Raw genomic sequence first — 14,818 nt, forward strand, 5'->3', positions numbered from 1 at the left:
GATGCGGCACATTTAATAGTATTAACTAGGGCTAGGATTTTCATGACTTAGCATATTTTTTTTGTTAAGGGTGATGTGTTCCCTAAATATATAGAAATTAATATTGTGACGAAATTAATTGAATTAAGGTGCTTTTTAGGGCATATTTGGCCATTTCTACGTGATAGAGCATATTTTGATGAATTTTCGGTCATATTCAGCATATTTTCGCTTTTTCAAGAAATATACAGTCATTCTCCAAGTGGATTCATTCTTACTCCCATGTTCACTACAGGTTTTTTTTTTTTACTGCAGTAAATTATTTTTCATTTTTAATTGAAAATTTAGAGAAAGTATTCATTGTGCATTTCAACTCATCAGGGCCCATAAAGTGAACTAAAAATAGGATGTATATGAAAATATTTCAGCATAAGTTAGATATTGATGTTTGAGGGCATATTTTTCAAATTATAGTGCATATTTTGTAAAATTTAAGCCATAAGAGCATATTTTATTTTGCATATTTTGGTGATTTTTAGGTCATAAAAATCCTAGCCTAATAATAAAGAATAACTTGTGAAGTACTATGAATAACAATAATCCCACGATGCAAGTCGCTAAGCTTTAGTAAAAAATTGTACTACCTGTCCCACATCATCAGTGGCGGCAATTGGGTGCCATGGGAGACGTGGGAAGTTTACATTATCTTGGTACTTTTTCTTCAATGGAAGCGTCACGCTGTAAATTGTTCGCAACAACCATTCATAATGCGCAGCTCTTCGTGGATGTATCCGATTAAAATCGTGTGCAATGGCATGCGAACTTCTCTCCCTAGATGTCACTTTCATCTCGATGCATTACTGATGCGCTAAACAAATTTGAAGGCATTTTTCTAACACCTCGAAAAGGAGCAAATTGGTACAAGAATTCAGTCATAACTTTTTGCTGGTTAAAGATACTTCGAAAAACCCTTCACCATTGCATTCTCGTAAAATTCTAGCCTGATTTGATATATTATATCACCCCCTTCCCATTTAAAATTCTGAAGTTGAATTCAAGATGGCGGACATCAAGATGGCCGCCGACCGCGCGGCTGGCGTCAATGTGGTTCCCCCTTGGCCTGATAACGATTGGTCATCACCATTTTCATGTTGCACGCTGCAGTGGCCTTGTACCGAGGGTGTTAAGTGACGTTTTGAGCCACCCTGTAGTTGTTTTCTGAAAATGGAACATGAGTGAGGAATGGAATTCTTATCAAGTGACTAAGGAAGTCTCGCCATAGACAGAGCCATCTGTTGTCAAATTGTTACAAATTACTGCGTTTTATTAAAAAGTAAAGAGTACAATAAAATAAATGAAAATGAAGGACATATTTAGGAGGGTCCAAGGGGTTCGGACCCCCGAAAACTTGACGAGTACCAAAATTACATAATGAAAATATACTTGTTTAACATTTGTTGTTTAATCGAGTATTATTTATTTCCTCCGAACATATTGCATTTTTTGCGATCATACGGGTTTGAATGAATTTTTGCACACTACACATGATAATTTGCATAAAATCAAGAACTCTACTTGTCGTCAGCTTTATTTCGCACCCTTTTCTGTTATTCAATACTTATTCAGTTCTTTATTTATTTAACATTAATTTCCTTACCAGGGCAGTTGCTTTTACATAAACAATCTTAACTACACGTAAACTAGAACATGAATGCGTGCTGTTATATCTCTATGCTTATATAGTATTTTTACCTCTTCATGTAATAATACCCACACAATATTATTTACTAAATACTTAGTTTAAATAATATTATTTTAATTCAAACATTTATTTATATTATTATTTCTGAGACACTTCGTTCGGACCCCCACTCCCTATTTCTAGATATGTTCCTATTGAAAATGGCATTTTAATTCCGAGCAATACCAATTTTGTCCAATACGTACTGCATGGAGAGTTTTTGTCTAGTTTACATGGTAATTAATCATAATAAAAGTAAATTATTATTGTAATTGTTCTTCTCTGAATCTGAATTACTCATTTCTGCTTTCTCCGTTTATTCCCGAGACACAACACTCACCAAGATAACTATGAAGGAATGTAGAGCCACAACATGAGAGAACCAGGAGAGAAAACAAAAGAGAGATGAGAATGGAGAGATACTTCAGCAAGACAATGAGCCAGCGCATCAACAAATAGATGAGCGGGTATGAGATCAGGACCTTCACAAAACTCCCTTCATTTTATCTGGAAGAGAACAACACTGTCTCGTAGACCCAACCTCATATAAGAAATTATATTTTCTTGAGATTTTGAAATTCTATTTTTCTTTTCAAGTGTTTTCTGTAGATGCCTTAAAATTTAGTAAAGTGAATGACGTGTTTCTAATTTCTACTGTAGACTTTTGTGGCCTTGACGTCTTAGTGGGGTCGAATTTTTCAGCGCGCTATAGAGCAATTAACAGCTGTGTCATGTTGTCAAGATTAAGTTTAGAAAAGAAAAACTACTTTCATGATTCAAAACTTTCGACTAAGGCTCCATTCAATAAACTAAATTCCTGAAATGGGTGTTGCTTTAGTCAGTGACGACTCACTAGAAATACATATGTATGCAAAGATAAACAGAGGGAGAAAGTAGGGGATAAGCTGAGAAACAGGGATGCAGAGAACGGAAATTTTAGACGTGAGTGATGGGGGGAGAAAAGAGACAGAGAAGGAGAGAAGATAGAAGATGGAGAGAGGGAGATACAGAAAAGGGCGAGAGATAAAAGAAGAGATAATGCAAAGCGGTATAGAAAGGGGGAGGGAATGAAGAGAACAAAGAGAGAAAAGGGGAGAGAGAACAGGTAAAGAAAGAAAAATAGAGTAGGGAGAGAGAGAAAAAAGCAGAAAATGGAGAGATAGAAAAGAGAGAAAGGAGACAGAACAGGTAAAGATAGAAAAAGAAGAAGGAGAGAGAAAGAAAAACGGAAAATGTGGAGATAGAAAAGAGAAAAAGGAGAGAGAACAGGTAAAGATACAAAAAGAAGAAGGAGAGAGAAAGAAAAATAGGAAAGGGAGAGAAAAAGAAACAGGAGAGAGAAAAGGAAGAGGGGAAGGGAGACAGAGGGAGAGACGGAGAGAGAAAAGGGAGAGAAAGAAAAGAGAACAAGGAGAGAGACAAGGAAGGAAAAAAACGAATAAAAATGGGAGAGAAAGAGAAGGAATAGAAAGAAAAGGGGGAAATAGTGAGAAAGAGAGAGAGAGAGAGAGAGAGAGAGAGAGAGGGGGCGGGGCGGGCAGAGACAGAGAGGAGGCACGGAGAGAAAAAAGTGAGAGAAAGAAAATAGAAAAATAAGACTGAAAGAAGAATAAACAAGGAAGACAATGAAAAAAGATAAAGGGGAGAGTGAAAGAGGAGAGACATAAAAGGGAGAGAGAATGAAATGGAAATGGGAACGGACGTCTACGAACATTTTCTTAGTTCTCGAAATATAAGAACCTAGTACTTGAATTGTGTTATCAACTAACGCCTGAAATAAAAACAATATACGTACTTATGTAATTACCTAAATGCACTCTTTAAGCACGACGCGTGTGGCAACAAGGTATTTTTCCCTCTCATTGAAGCTCGTACCAGGATAGAGCCTCAACGGTGCCTTCTGCGTTGAAAATGCAAGAAGAACATTAGTTTTAAAACCACATATTTCCATCAAATTTCACCTCTTTTCATTTTTCGTTACCCGCACTAATAACGGAGTTGTACTACGGTATCGGACTTTAGCCGGCCCCCGTGGCGGAGTGGTGAGCACATCGCTCTACAATGTCCCGGGTTCAAATCCCGGCCTGGGCATGGATGTTTGTGAGTGTCCATTCATCAATTTCATCATATCATCACTTATCCCCATCTTCGCAAATTAGCCAAAAGTGGCACAAAAAGCGAAGTAAAATACAGCAAATCAATGAATCAATCAATCGGTATCGGACTTTAGATTCACCCTACACACACACACACACACACACACACACACACACACACACACACATGAAAGACAACTATTATTATTTCATGGGCTTACAAGTAGTCTGGAATCTGGACCAGTTGAACTCTGAACCCTCCAAGACATTGGATTTGATCCAAGCATGGTCCTATAGCTGGAAGGATTATATTTTTAGACTTTTGGTGGCCACATTGGCCGCCATACTTAAAGCTGATCTTTTAATTTCTTACTCTCGAAAGATTTTTAATCTCCATCTTGAGTGAAAGGAAGACACTATGAAAGATAAATAACAGGGTTCAGAAATAGAATGTCGTCTTGAGCGTCATTTTGATTACGTCATTACAAACGAACGATAGCTTAAGAATTTGGGATCTAGGGCGTTATGCATTCAGAAATGAATGTAGTAACCGACTAAATGGATAGATGAAAATAAAGTTACATTTTTAGTCTTGTTGGAGTATTCAAGAACTTTCGACTCGGTTAATCATGGATTGCTATTGGAGAAAATGTATCACTATGGCATAACTGAAAACGCGCTAAATTGGTTTCGTTCATATCTCCGTAACAGAAAACAACCAACATGTCAAAGAATATCGGCAACCGGAAATCACATGTTCCAAATGGTTAGCTGTTCAACAAGGCGTCTCTCAAGGAAGTATATTAGGTTCACTGCTATATATAATTTACGTAGCTGATTTCGATCGTGCTGTTCAATACCGTCAGTATGCTGACGATTCAAATCTTTACACAGTGTAATACAGAAAACTATGATAATGCGATGACCAAACTCCACTTTGATCTTGATGCTCTAACAAATTGGTCACGTAGAAAACTCCCTTCAATTAAATCCAACAAAATCTTTCGTCATGTTCATAGGAACCCATGGTGCCCTTACGAACTTCATAGAAACGCACCTTCTCCTCCAAATCTCGGCAGTACACCGCTAAGCGAAGTGGATTCAAACAAAGACCTTCAAGTGTAATTAATAAACACTTAAATTTGTAGGCACAAGTCGAATTTATTGTGAAAAATTGTATGGGGAAACAAATCATTGTATCACTAATGTTAAAGATAGCATTATGCAAGCACTGGCCCTATCCACATTAGACTACTGCGCTCCAGTGTACAGTAATATCTCCCAGGGCCTAAACTGTAAACTTCAAAAATTCCAGAACTGTTGTATAAGTTTCATATTTAACCTAAAAAGAAAAGAACATGTATCCTTGTATTTGAAGGAACTTTCTTGGCTAAAATCAACAACAGAACAAAATACTTAACGCTCACCTTCATGCACAAAATTCTTAAGAATGGCTCCCCAAAATACTTGTCCGATAAGATCTGTTCTCGTAGAACATCGGTCGAGCAAGATATCCGCAAGAAACACAATCTAAACATCCCCAAACATAAAACCGCCACATCTAACAAGTCCTTTATTCTTACAGGGATCAGGGAATGGAAGAAACTGCCTGCACCATTGACTAACATTATTTGCCTCATAATTTTAAGGAAAAAACTAAATTACTTACTATTGTCCCAACAGCTACATTAACCTATAAATCTTAATAATTGCACTTACACATCATTTAACACATACCTATCCCCTCCACAATGCACTAATAAAGACTTTGTAACTTATCTTTACTCCACAGTATATATACTAATCAATTCAATGTATTATTTTATGATTGTACATATAATCTTTACATTATTTTTATTTTATTATCATGATTTTTATGTATTTTTCTCTTTCTTTTTTTATTGATTTATTGTATCTCTGCAAGGGTTGGTTGAAGAGAACGACCCATGAGGCCAAAACACGCCTGCTTACATAATGACCGTTCTATTCTATTCTACCCCAAAGGATATGCTCTCCTTCAGAAGCAAAATTGTTTCGACTTCTTTAAGAGTTCATTTCATTTTATTTATTTTACATTGCTTTTCTGCAACTTTTGACTAATCGTGAATGATGAAACTGGCGAAGGGGGTGTGATCTCTGGCAGGGAGATCGGCTCCAGAACAGGGTGCAGGCAGAGTTTACGGGGATGGTATGGTCTGCCTCCAGGCACATCCAGCTAGTACGGCCGATATCCAATGTGGAGTGGTTATCACAGCGTGCTACCACGCCAGGGATCCCGGGTTGGAGTCTTGACCTTAAATCTTAGTGAGTGTCCCTTCATCAATGTCTTCATATCATCAGTCATCCTCATCGTCACGATTAGCGGCAGAAACACATCAGCAACTGCAGTGGAAAGGTAGATATTTCTTACCCGATAACACTTGTATTCAAAGGTCGCCGCTTCGATAGTTAAGATCACTGATGGTTCCAGAGGAGTCCTGGTCCGGACATGTTTACTTCTTCGTGAGTGTTCATCTAAAGGACCTCCTCTCTGATGTAGCAGCAACGTCGTCGCCTTGTACTCAATGGGTCTTGGATTCGACACATAGCGGTTCGACAGTCATTTTAAATTGTGCACTGCAGATTAACTTGTCTGTTCATAAAGTCGTGAATTTAATATAAACATTATCCCCACCGTTGCGATTAGCCAAAAACGGTAGAAAAACGACGTAAAATAACGAACATTTTAATGTTTTGGGTCTCGCTTTTACCCATAGGCTACATCATGAATAGCCTTTCAAACATTGTCAAGGTTTATGCCTCATGATCAGGGGCAGCTCAAGCTAAATTTTCACCAGGGAGAGCTAGATTTTAGGCGCCCCTTAATTTCTACACTGCCACCCCCTAACTTTCCAACCTAGTCCTCCTACTTTCTAACACCCCTCAATAAATGTATGACCCTCGTATATATTTACGGTTTTAACAAAGGAGAATAATTCCCTTATTTTAAAAATACCTTGAGTGTTACTGTTATAGGACACGTTTATTGCAGGTATGTATTAATTTAATGTCCACATTATTATATGGAAATAAGAGTTACCTCTAATTTAAATTGCTACATGGTTTTGCAATATACTTATTGTGTTATGCAGCAGTAACTTCAATTATTTTTTATCTACACAAATCCAACTCTTTTTAAAACAAATAACCAATGCTTTATCTCTACTCAAGGAGGACGCCCTGGTTTGGCAGCGCCCGGTCCTTAAGCCGCCCCTGCTAATGATGGTTGAGTTCTTACACTACTCGCTTGAAATCACTTAGTCTAATCATTTTAGAAGCTTTCAAAAACTTACCTAGCTGCAAGACACCAGAATCCGTCTGTCCGAACCGAAGAAGAGTATCATCAGCGTATGTAAAGTTCCATTGACAGGTTTGCCTTTCACTGACATCATGTGCATCACAATCGCCAATGAACAGGCAAGAAAATATGTGCCAGAAGCCTTGCACAATCAAAGGCAATGCTTCACCATGCCGAATGCCATTACATCAACAATGGATGGTTGGTTGACCTGCCGCTTCTACTGCTATGATGAATGGTTCAGAAGGTCTCAACCGCATGCATGCTCAAATTTCTCCTTCGCTCTAAGGAATGGAAAAAAAAATCATTACTGCCTTAGGTAAGTGTTAATTCCGTTAGTGAAAATTACACTTGCACCCATCTTCTTCTATACTTAACAGGACATTCTTCGCTTTTTGTGTAGTGGTTCCATCTTCTTAAGTTGCACACAATTTAGAAAATTGCCTTCGCACCACAGACCACAGATCTCTAGATACCAGACTGCAAACGTGGTCCTTTTAACATGCGTCAATTTGATGCCAAGAAATTTCAAACCCGGGGAATACTATAATGGCTGCGAGCATACCTTCATATTTCCACTTGTAACAATTATTTTGAAGATTGTGAGTCATTGTACCACACAAGATTGCAATTTTTAGGTCTACTAAGAAGAATATAACTCTATATATTCCACTCCACAAGTGAGAACAAATATATTCTTCACAAATACGAAAACAATAACAAGTTATAATGCGCAGTTCCGACATATTTCTATCTTCCGCAATATGCGCGAGCGAAGGTGCGCAGTCAGGGTTGTTAAAGGTCCTGGAATTTTAAATAAATTCAGTTCCGGTCCAAGAGAGAAAATCAGCAAGCGTAAATGTGTTCTGGGCCGTAAAGAAAATGTTTATCTGTAAAGTATTTCAATTCGGTCCAGGAACCTTTCTTCTCGATCAATTTAAATACGGTCCAGGAACCATTTTCCACAGCAGTTTAAATAGGGTCCAATTTTCGTATTGAAATGAAACAATACGCAACTTGGATCGAATACGGACCTGACGATAAACAATTATCCACTTGTGAGCATGAAAGACTAATCCAGGTGCTGGCTGTATCGAGAATCTAAGATACAAGGTAGAAATAGACGAAACGCAAACGCTGCGGTCATGTTGCCCCTCTCCATGTAGCTACATTCTCTCGCGAGCGTTCCTTCACTTGGTTGTAGCAGCTCTGTCCGTCCCTGTTGTGTTGTCTGCTGGGAACACAGCAGCCTCACGTTACCTCATCGACGGCTCCTATTGGCTGCGGTTCCTGGATCGGATGCCACAGCAACATGTGACGGGTTTCTTTGAACTCAATGTGACGTCACACTAATATAGTCCATAGCGTTATGTACTTACAGTAACTCTTCGACAAAGGAGTTTTTGAACCTGGCCCACGAGAGAACAACAGCGTTTTGATTTATTCCCTGCGCTACGTTTTCTACAACCACAGTGTGAGATTCCAATGTAAAACGTACTCGCGGTCATTTTTAGAAGGAAACTTCTGATCGGTCAACCCTGGTCAGTAGTGTATATTAATCGGTTCAACGCAACACTTTGTAGGTATGCATTTGTAGCCTCTGTTTTTTACCAATCGAATATCAGTTTTTGACATATTTTGACAATTTTTTGTCGATGTTTTTGCGTTTAGCGATGTTTTAGTAAAATTTCCCTTTTTTCCCACTCACACTTGGTAGGTATGCATTTGTAGCCTCTTTTTTTATCAATTGAATATCAGTTTTTGATATATTTTGACAATTTTTTGTCGATGTTTTAGCGTTTAGCGATGTTTTATTAAAATTTCCCTTTTTTTCCCCACTCATACTTGGTAGGTATATCACGATCTTACGTGATATAACTTAACCTATCCTTTTTTTACGTGCTAAACTACACGAGAGCCTCTACATGCTTTGACCTACTTTAGAGTAGACCCAAATGGGCAGTTCTGCGCCCGAAATGAGGCTCGGAGTGAGGCTCGGTGAGGCTCGACTTAATGGTTTTCTCTTGTAAGGCATAAGCCTCATTTTCTCGCAGTGTTGTCAACACCTTAATCGATCACGATCTTACGTGATATAACTTAACCTATCTTACTCGCAGTGTTGCCAACACCTTACTGGATCACGAACTTACGTGATATAACTTAACCTATCTTACGATATTTTTTCTTACGATCTTCAGTGACCTATCGTTTTTTTTATTTGCGCATCGAACTAACTTGTATTATATTTTATATAACCTAAAAAAATGTGTTGATTTTTTTAGTATGTGGCAATTTTTTTTTTACGATTTTTTTTTTAAAAACTGCTCCGTCACCCTCTCGTTCTTCACGTCGTACGCGAAGGACTTCTCGGCGACCAGGATGACGCTGCACACGGTATCCTCGGGCAATGGACTGTTGAACTCGCAAACGATCTTGATGTTGATAGGGGTAAAAAGACAGTTCTACGCCAGAAAATGATGCGTTTCTTGCAACCTTAACGGAAAATATCGTAAAGGCAAACGCGAAAGCGATAAGATAACTGTTTCCGGTCGCCATTTTGGATTTCCGAGCATAGGTTCTATTCATACTTTTTCTCACGTATAGGTGTATGTGATGAATCCGCAAACAGATTTCTCCTAAGTCTTACCGTTTCCAAGATAACCCCACTTCCGGTCGCCATTTTGGATTTCCGAACATAGGTTCTATTCATATTTTACTTACATATAGGCGTACGTGATGAATCCGCAAACAGATTTTTCCTAAGTCTTACCGTTTCCAAGATAACCCCACTTCCGGTCGCCATTTTGGATTTCCGAACATAGGTTCTATTCATATTTTACTCACATATAGGCGTACGTGATGAATCCGCAAACAGATTCTTGCTAAGTCTTACCGTTTCCAAGATAACCCCACATCCGGTCGCCATTTTGGATTTCCGAGCATAGGTTCTATTCATACTTTTTCTCACGTATAGGCGTACGTGATGAATCCACAAACAGATTTCTCCTAAGTCTTACCGTTTCCAAGATAACCCCACCTCCGGTCGCCATTTTGGATTTCCGAGCACAGGTTCTATTCACTCTTTTTCTCACATATAGGTGTACGTGATGAATCCGCAAACAGATTTTTCCTAAGTCTTACCGTTTCCAAGATAACCCCACTTCCGGTCGCCATTTTGGATTTCCGAGCATAGGTTCTATTCATACTTTTTCTCACATATAGGCGTACATGATGAATCACCAAACAGATTTTTCCTAACTCATGAATTGGAGGGTTCTATGACAACCAATATTAATTCTCGTAAGAGAACAGAAAACACAAAAAAAAAAAAAAAACAATACTGTGGTCACTACAACAAATAGTCTTCTTCAACCCCAATCCAACAACCCAAAAATCATCATCCTAACTAGAACCATGTAACTATCTGCCATCTGTTAGAGGTTTTGTGAACTAAGTGGTGCTTTGTTTGTGTGTAAAAAAAAAATGCAATGCTTTTTGCACTTGGTTATCATCACCTAACATGTTATTAATTGTTTTTTAAAATTAATTACAACTGAAATCTAATAATTAATATTATCTAAAGTTACTAATTAATATTATACAAGTAATTGATATATTTTTTTTGTTCTTGTTGCTAGTGTTGGGTAATTATAGTTGTTGCAAAATATAGCTCTCGCGTATGACAGTTTCTGAGTTTTGTTGGGTATATAAGAACAATTTTACACGACCTATCTCGGTTCTCCTCCGTAGCCGTGCGTGTTAAGGCGTTCACTCGTTCTTGTCATTGTTCGTTCTACGTGTGGCCTATAGGTTCTAACCCGGTCGTGGTCGAAAGTTTTTCAGCGTGTCTAGGAGTCTTGATCAGCGTGTATATTTACTTCTCTGTGTTGAGTCTACGGATTCTGAACGGGGTTGTTTAATGTATATGTTGTTCTTGATATATATATATATATATATATATATGTGGTGTTCATGTATGTATCCAGAGCACATTGGAAACAATATTCGATCATTAGCTGCGTTCAACCACTGCTGCGGTTGAGTGACCACCCCCTGTCCCCGGGGGTCCCCCCCTCCCCTGTCCCTGGACCCCTGTCCCCGGGGTCCTATTCCTGTCCCTGGGCTCGTGTTCCCGGGGTCCTATCCCTGTCCCCGGGCTCGTGTTCCCGGTTATGTTAGGTTAAGTTAGGTTAAGTTGTCTAATGTCTATGTCCGGGCTCGTGTTCCCGGTTAAGTTAGGTTAAGTTGTCTAATGGCTATGTTTATGTGTAATATCTATGTCCATGTCTCTGTCTTTCCAGGTTTTTTTTGTCCTATGTCTGTTTGTCAAAAATTCGAGATATTTGCAATTTAACGCTGGACTTAGGAAATTTTCGATTGATGAAAAAAAAATTGGTTCCATGACGACCTATGTTCATTTTGGTATGGGTGGACAGAGAACACCGAGACTCGACCGACGCACTAAACCCGACCTCTCTACGACTATTCGTTCGAAAGTTACGAGTGATCAAAGTTTTTGGAGGTGGTGGGCTAACTTCTTACCCCTTGACCCCAGGACCACCAAAACTTGGCATACGTATTCTACACCTCCAAAATCGACAGATTGAATTTTTTGAGTTTTGTATTCACCCCAAGAAATTCTATATAAATAACATACTTGAAAATTGTATTCACAGTACATTGAATTTTTGAGTTTTGTATTTGCCCCAAGAAATTCTATATAAATAACATACCTGAAAATTGTATCGCTATATACTAGACTTTTGATTTCTGTGATTTTCGAAAAAGCAATGGCATCCACCAGCAGTTTCAATCGTAAAAATGATAAAACTGAATGGGTCACTTGTGGGAAGCTAATCTCAAGGAACAATTTATCGGTACACAGGGCAAGATGTAGCGAAACAGGTTCGAGAATTAATCGTTCCTTACCTTCTAAGTCTTGTGCTCGATGCGGAAAGATGATTAGCATTACAAATTTAAGTAAACACCTCAAAATTTGCAAACCATCGACCGGACAAGCATCGAAAAGGAAAATCGATAATTCAGAAACGGAAGCTTCCACTTCCAAGCAAATTAAATTATCTAATGAACGCAAACCAATTAGATCTGCATTCAACGACCAACTCCAGGATTTTTCAATTAAGTCAGAACCAGGCCGTGACATCCTTAGTTTCTTGGATGAAACGAAAACATCTGTACTAAATATTTTAAAAGATAAACTTGAAAACAACTCTATAAAAGTATACGTTTTTCTGTTTTCTGAATACGAGAAAGTTGATGGCACAACGAGTATTTTTTATCATCGTACAAAAAACCAGACTCTTTATTTTGCGGACGTCGAAAATTTAGACAACTTCTATTATAAAGTTACCAATGAACTGGTTAAGAAACATGACGATTTCGAGGCTAAAGGGTCGGGATGGTCTCTGTGTGGAAGTCCTCGCACGTTAACCGTTTACGTGAACCGATTCTCGCCTTTTCGCGCTTCCAGCTACGTTCCTCTTCCACCGAACATTCAACACAAGAGGGCTGTGTTAAATATACAGAACAGCGATAAAAAGTGTTTCCTTTGGTGTATATTGGCTGCACTGCATCCTGTTCATTGGTCAAATCATCCAGAACAGGTTTCTAATTACAAGCAATACGAGTCCGACTTTCAAAGTGTAATGTCTGACATTGAATACCCGGTGACATTGTCGGATATAACAAAGTTCGAAAATCGTGCAGGAAAACGCATCGCTATTAATGTATATTCCTTCACGTCAGATAAATATCTCGTGCATCCCGTCAGGATAAGCGATATCGACGATGACGATGCTTGTGTAATAAATCTCCTTCTTATTTCCAACGAGGATGTCTATCATTACACGCTAATTCGTTCTCTATCACGTTTGGTCAGAAGTCAAACTACCAAGTATGAACATTGCATCGAAGTTTGCCCGAGATGCCTAACCACGTTCGACGATCAAAAACAACTCAATTATCGAAAATACACCGGACGTCAAATTTCTATCGAGAAACTTGCCGAACATAAAATTTATTGCGGTGACAACAGAATATTGATGCCCGAAACGAACGAAGTCGAAGAATTCAAAATGCACAAGGCATTGTTGGAACATCCCGCAATCATCGTCGCAGATTTCGAGTCCTTCCTGAAACCACTCTCCTACTGCGAACCGGATCCTGAAATTTCCTCCACAACGCCGTGCCAGCTTCATCAACCTAATAGTTTTGTTGTTGTGCGACGTGATAAAATAAATGAAGCATATATATACCGCGGGCCAAATGTAATCGAGCACTTCTTGGAAAAAATGGTGGAGGAGGTTGAGGTAATTTGTAGCGTACTGCTTACATCAAAACCGATGGCACCGATGGCACCTTTAACTGAAAATCAACTTCAAAATTACAATTCTACTGAGGTGTGTCCGGTGTCCGGTGTGTCCGGTATGTGATCAAAGTTTCACTGATGAGAACAAAAAAATATTCCACCACGATCATTTCAGCGGAAACTACATAGGTGGAATTTGCAACACGTGCAATCTTAAAATCCAGAAACCTAAATTCATCCCCATATTATTTCACAACGGAAGCGGATATGATTTTCACCACCTGGTGAGACATCTTGGCTACGATCCGAAACGTATAGGTGTCTTGGCCGAGAATGAAGAACGCTTCATTAGTCTCAGCAAGCAAGTGACGATTCCGGGAACGAAAAATACAATCGAGATGCGCTTCCTGGATTCGTATAGATTTCTCTCTGCAAGTCTGGATGCTTTAGCGAACAAACTCACCGACGATCAATTTAAAATAACTAGAGCTAGTTTTCCCAACGTAGACATAGAACTCGTTAGACGTAATAGGTTTATCCTTACGAATATGTTAGTGATGGTTCTAAATTTAACGACGACGCTCTTCCACTTCCAAGAGAATTTTACAGCAGACTCAGAGAGAAAGGAATCACGGACGAAGAATACCAACACGCGCAACTCATGTGGGAGAAATTAGAATGTAGGACACTCGGAGACTACCACGACGCATACTTAAAATTAGACGTGACGATACTCGCGGATGTTTTTCAAGCGTTCAGGAAAACGGCAACGAATATTTATAAATTAGATCCAGCGTATATCTACAGTCTACCGGGATTAGCGTGGTCGGCAATGTTATTCCAGACAAAGGTCAAGCTGGAACTGATATCGGACGTTGACATGTTGCTATTTATCGAAAGAGGGATACGAGGTGGAATGGTGCAATGCGTACAGAGACATGCAAAAGCTAATAACGTACACATGAAAGAAGATTACGATTCAAATCGAGCATCGAATTACATCTTCTACGCCGACGTTAATAATCTCTACGGACATGCCATGGTTCAGAAACTTCCTTACGGGGGATTCGAATGGTTAGATCCCACTTCGATAGACATTATTCATTTCGACGATAGCGAGTGTGGTTTCTTCGCAGAGGTAGATCTCCAATTCTCCGACCACCTGCACGACACGTTTTCGGATTTACCTCCGACTCCCGAAATCAAATGTCCACCCGACTCGGTTCAAGACAAGCTTTTATTAACATTGAACCCTAAACAGAGATACGTCGTCCACTACAAGAATCTCCGGTTTTTGATTGGAAAGGGTGTTCAGATAGTAAATGTTAGAAGAATAC

This window comes from Lepisma saccharinum, chromosome 13 (genome assembly GCF_977018435.1).
Source record: "Lepisma saccharinum chromosome 13, izLepSacc3.1, whole genome shotgun sequence".
NCBI classification, from domain to species: domain Eukaryota; kingdom Metazoa; phylum Arthropoda; class Insecta; order Zygentoma; family Lepismatidae; genus Lepisma; species Lepisma saccharinum.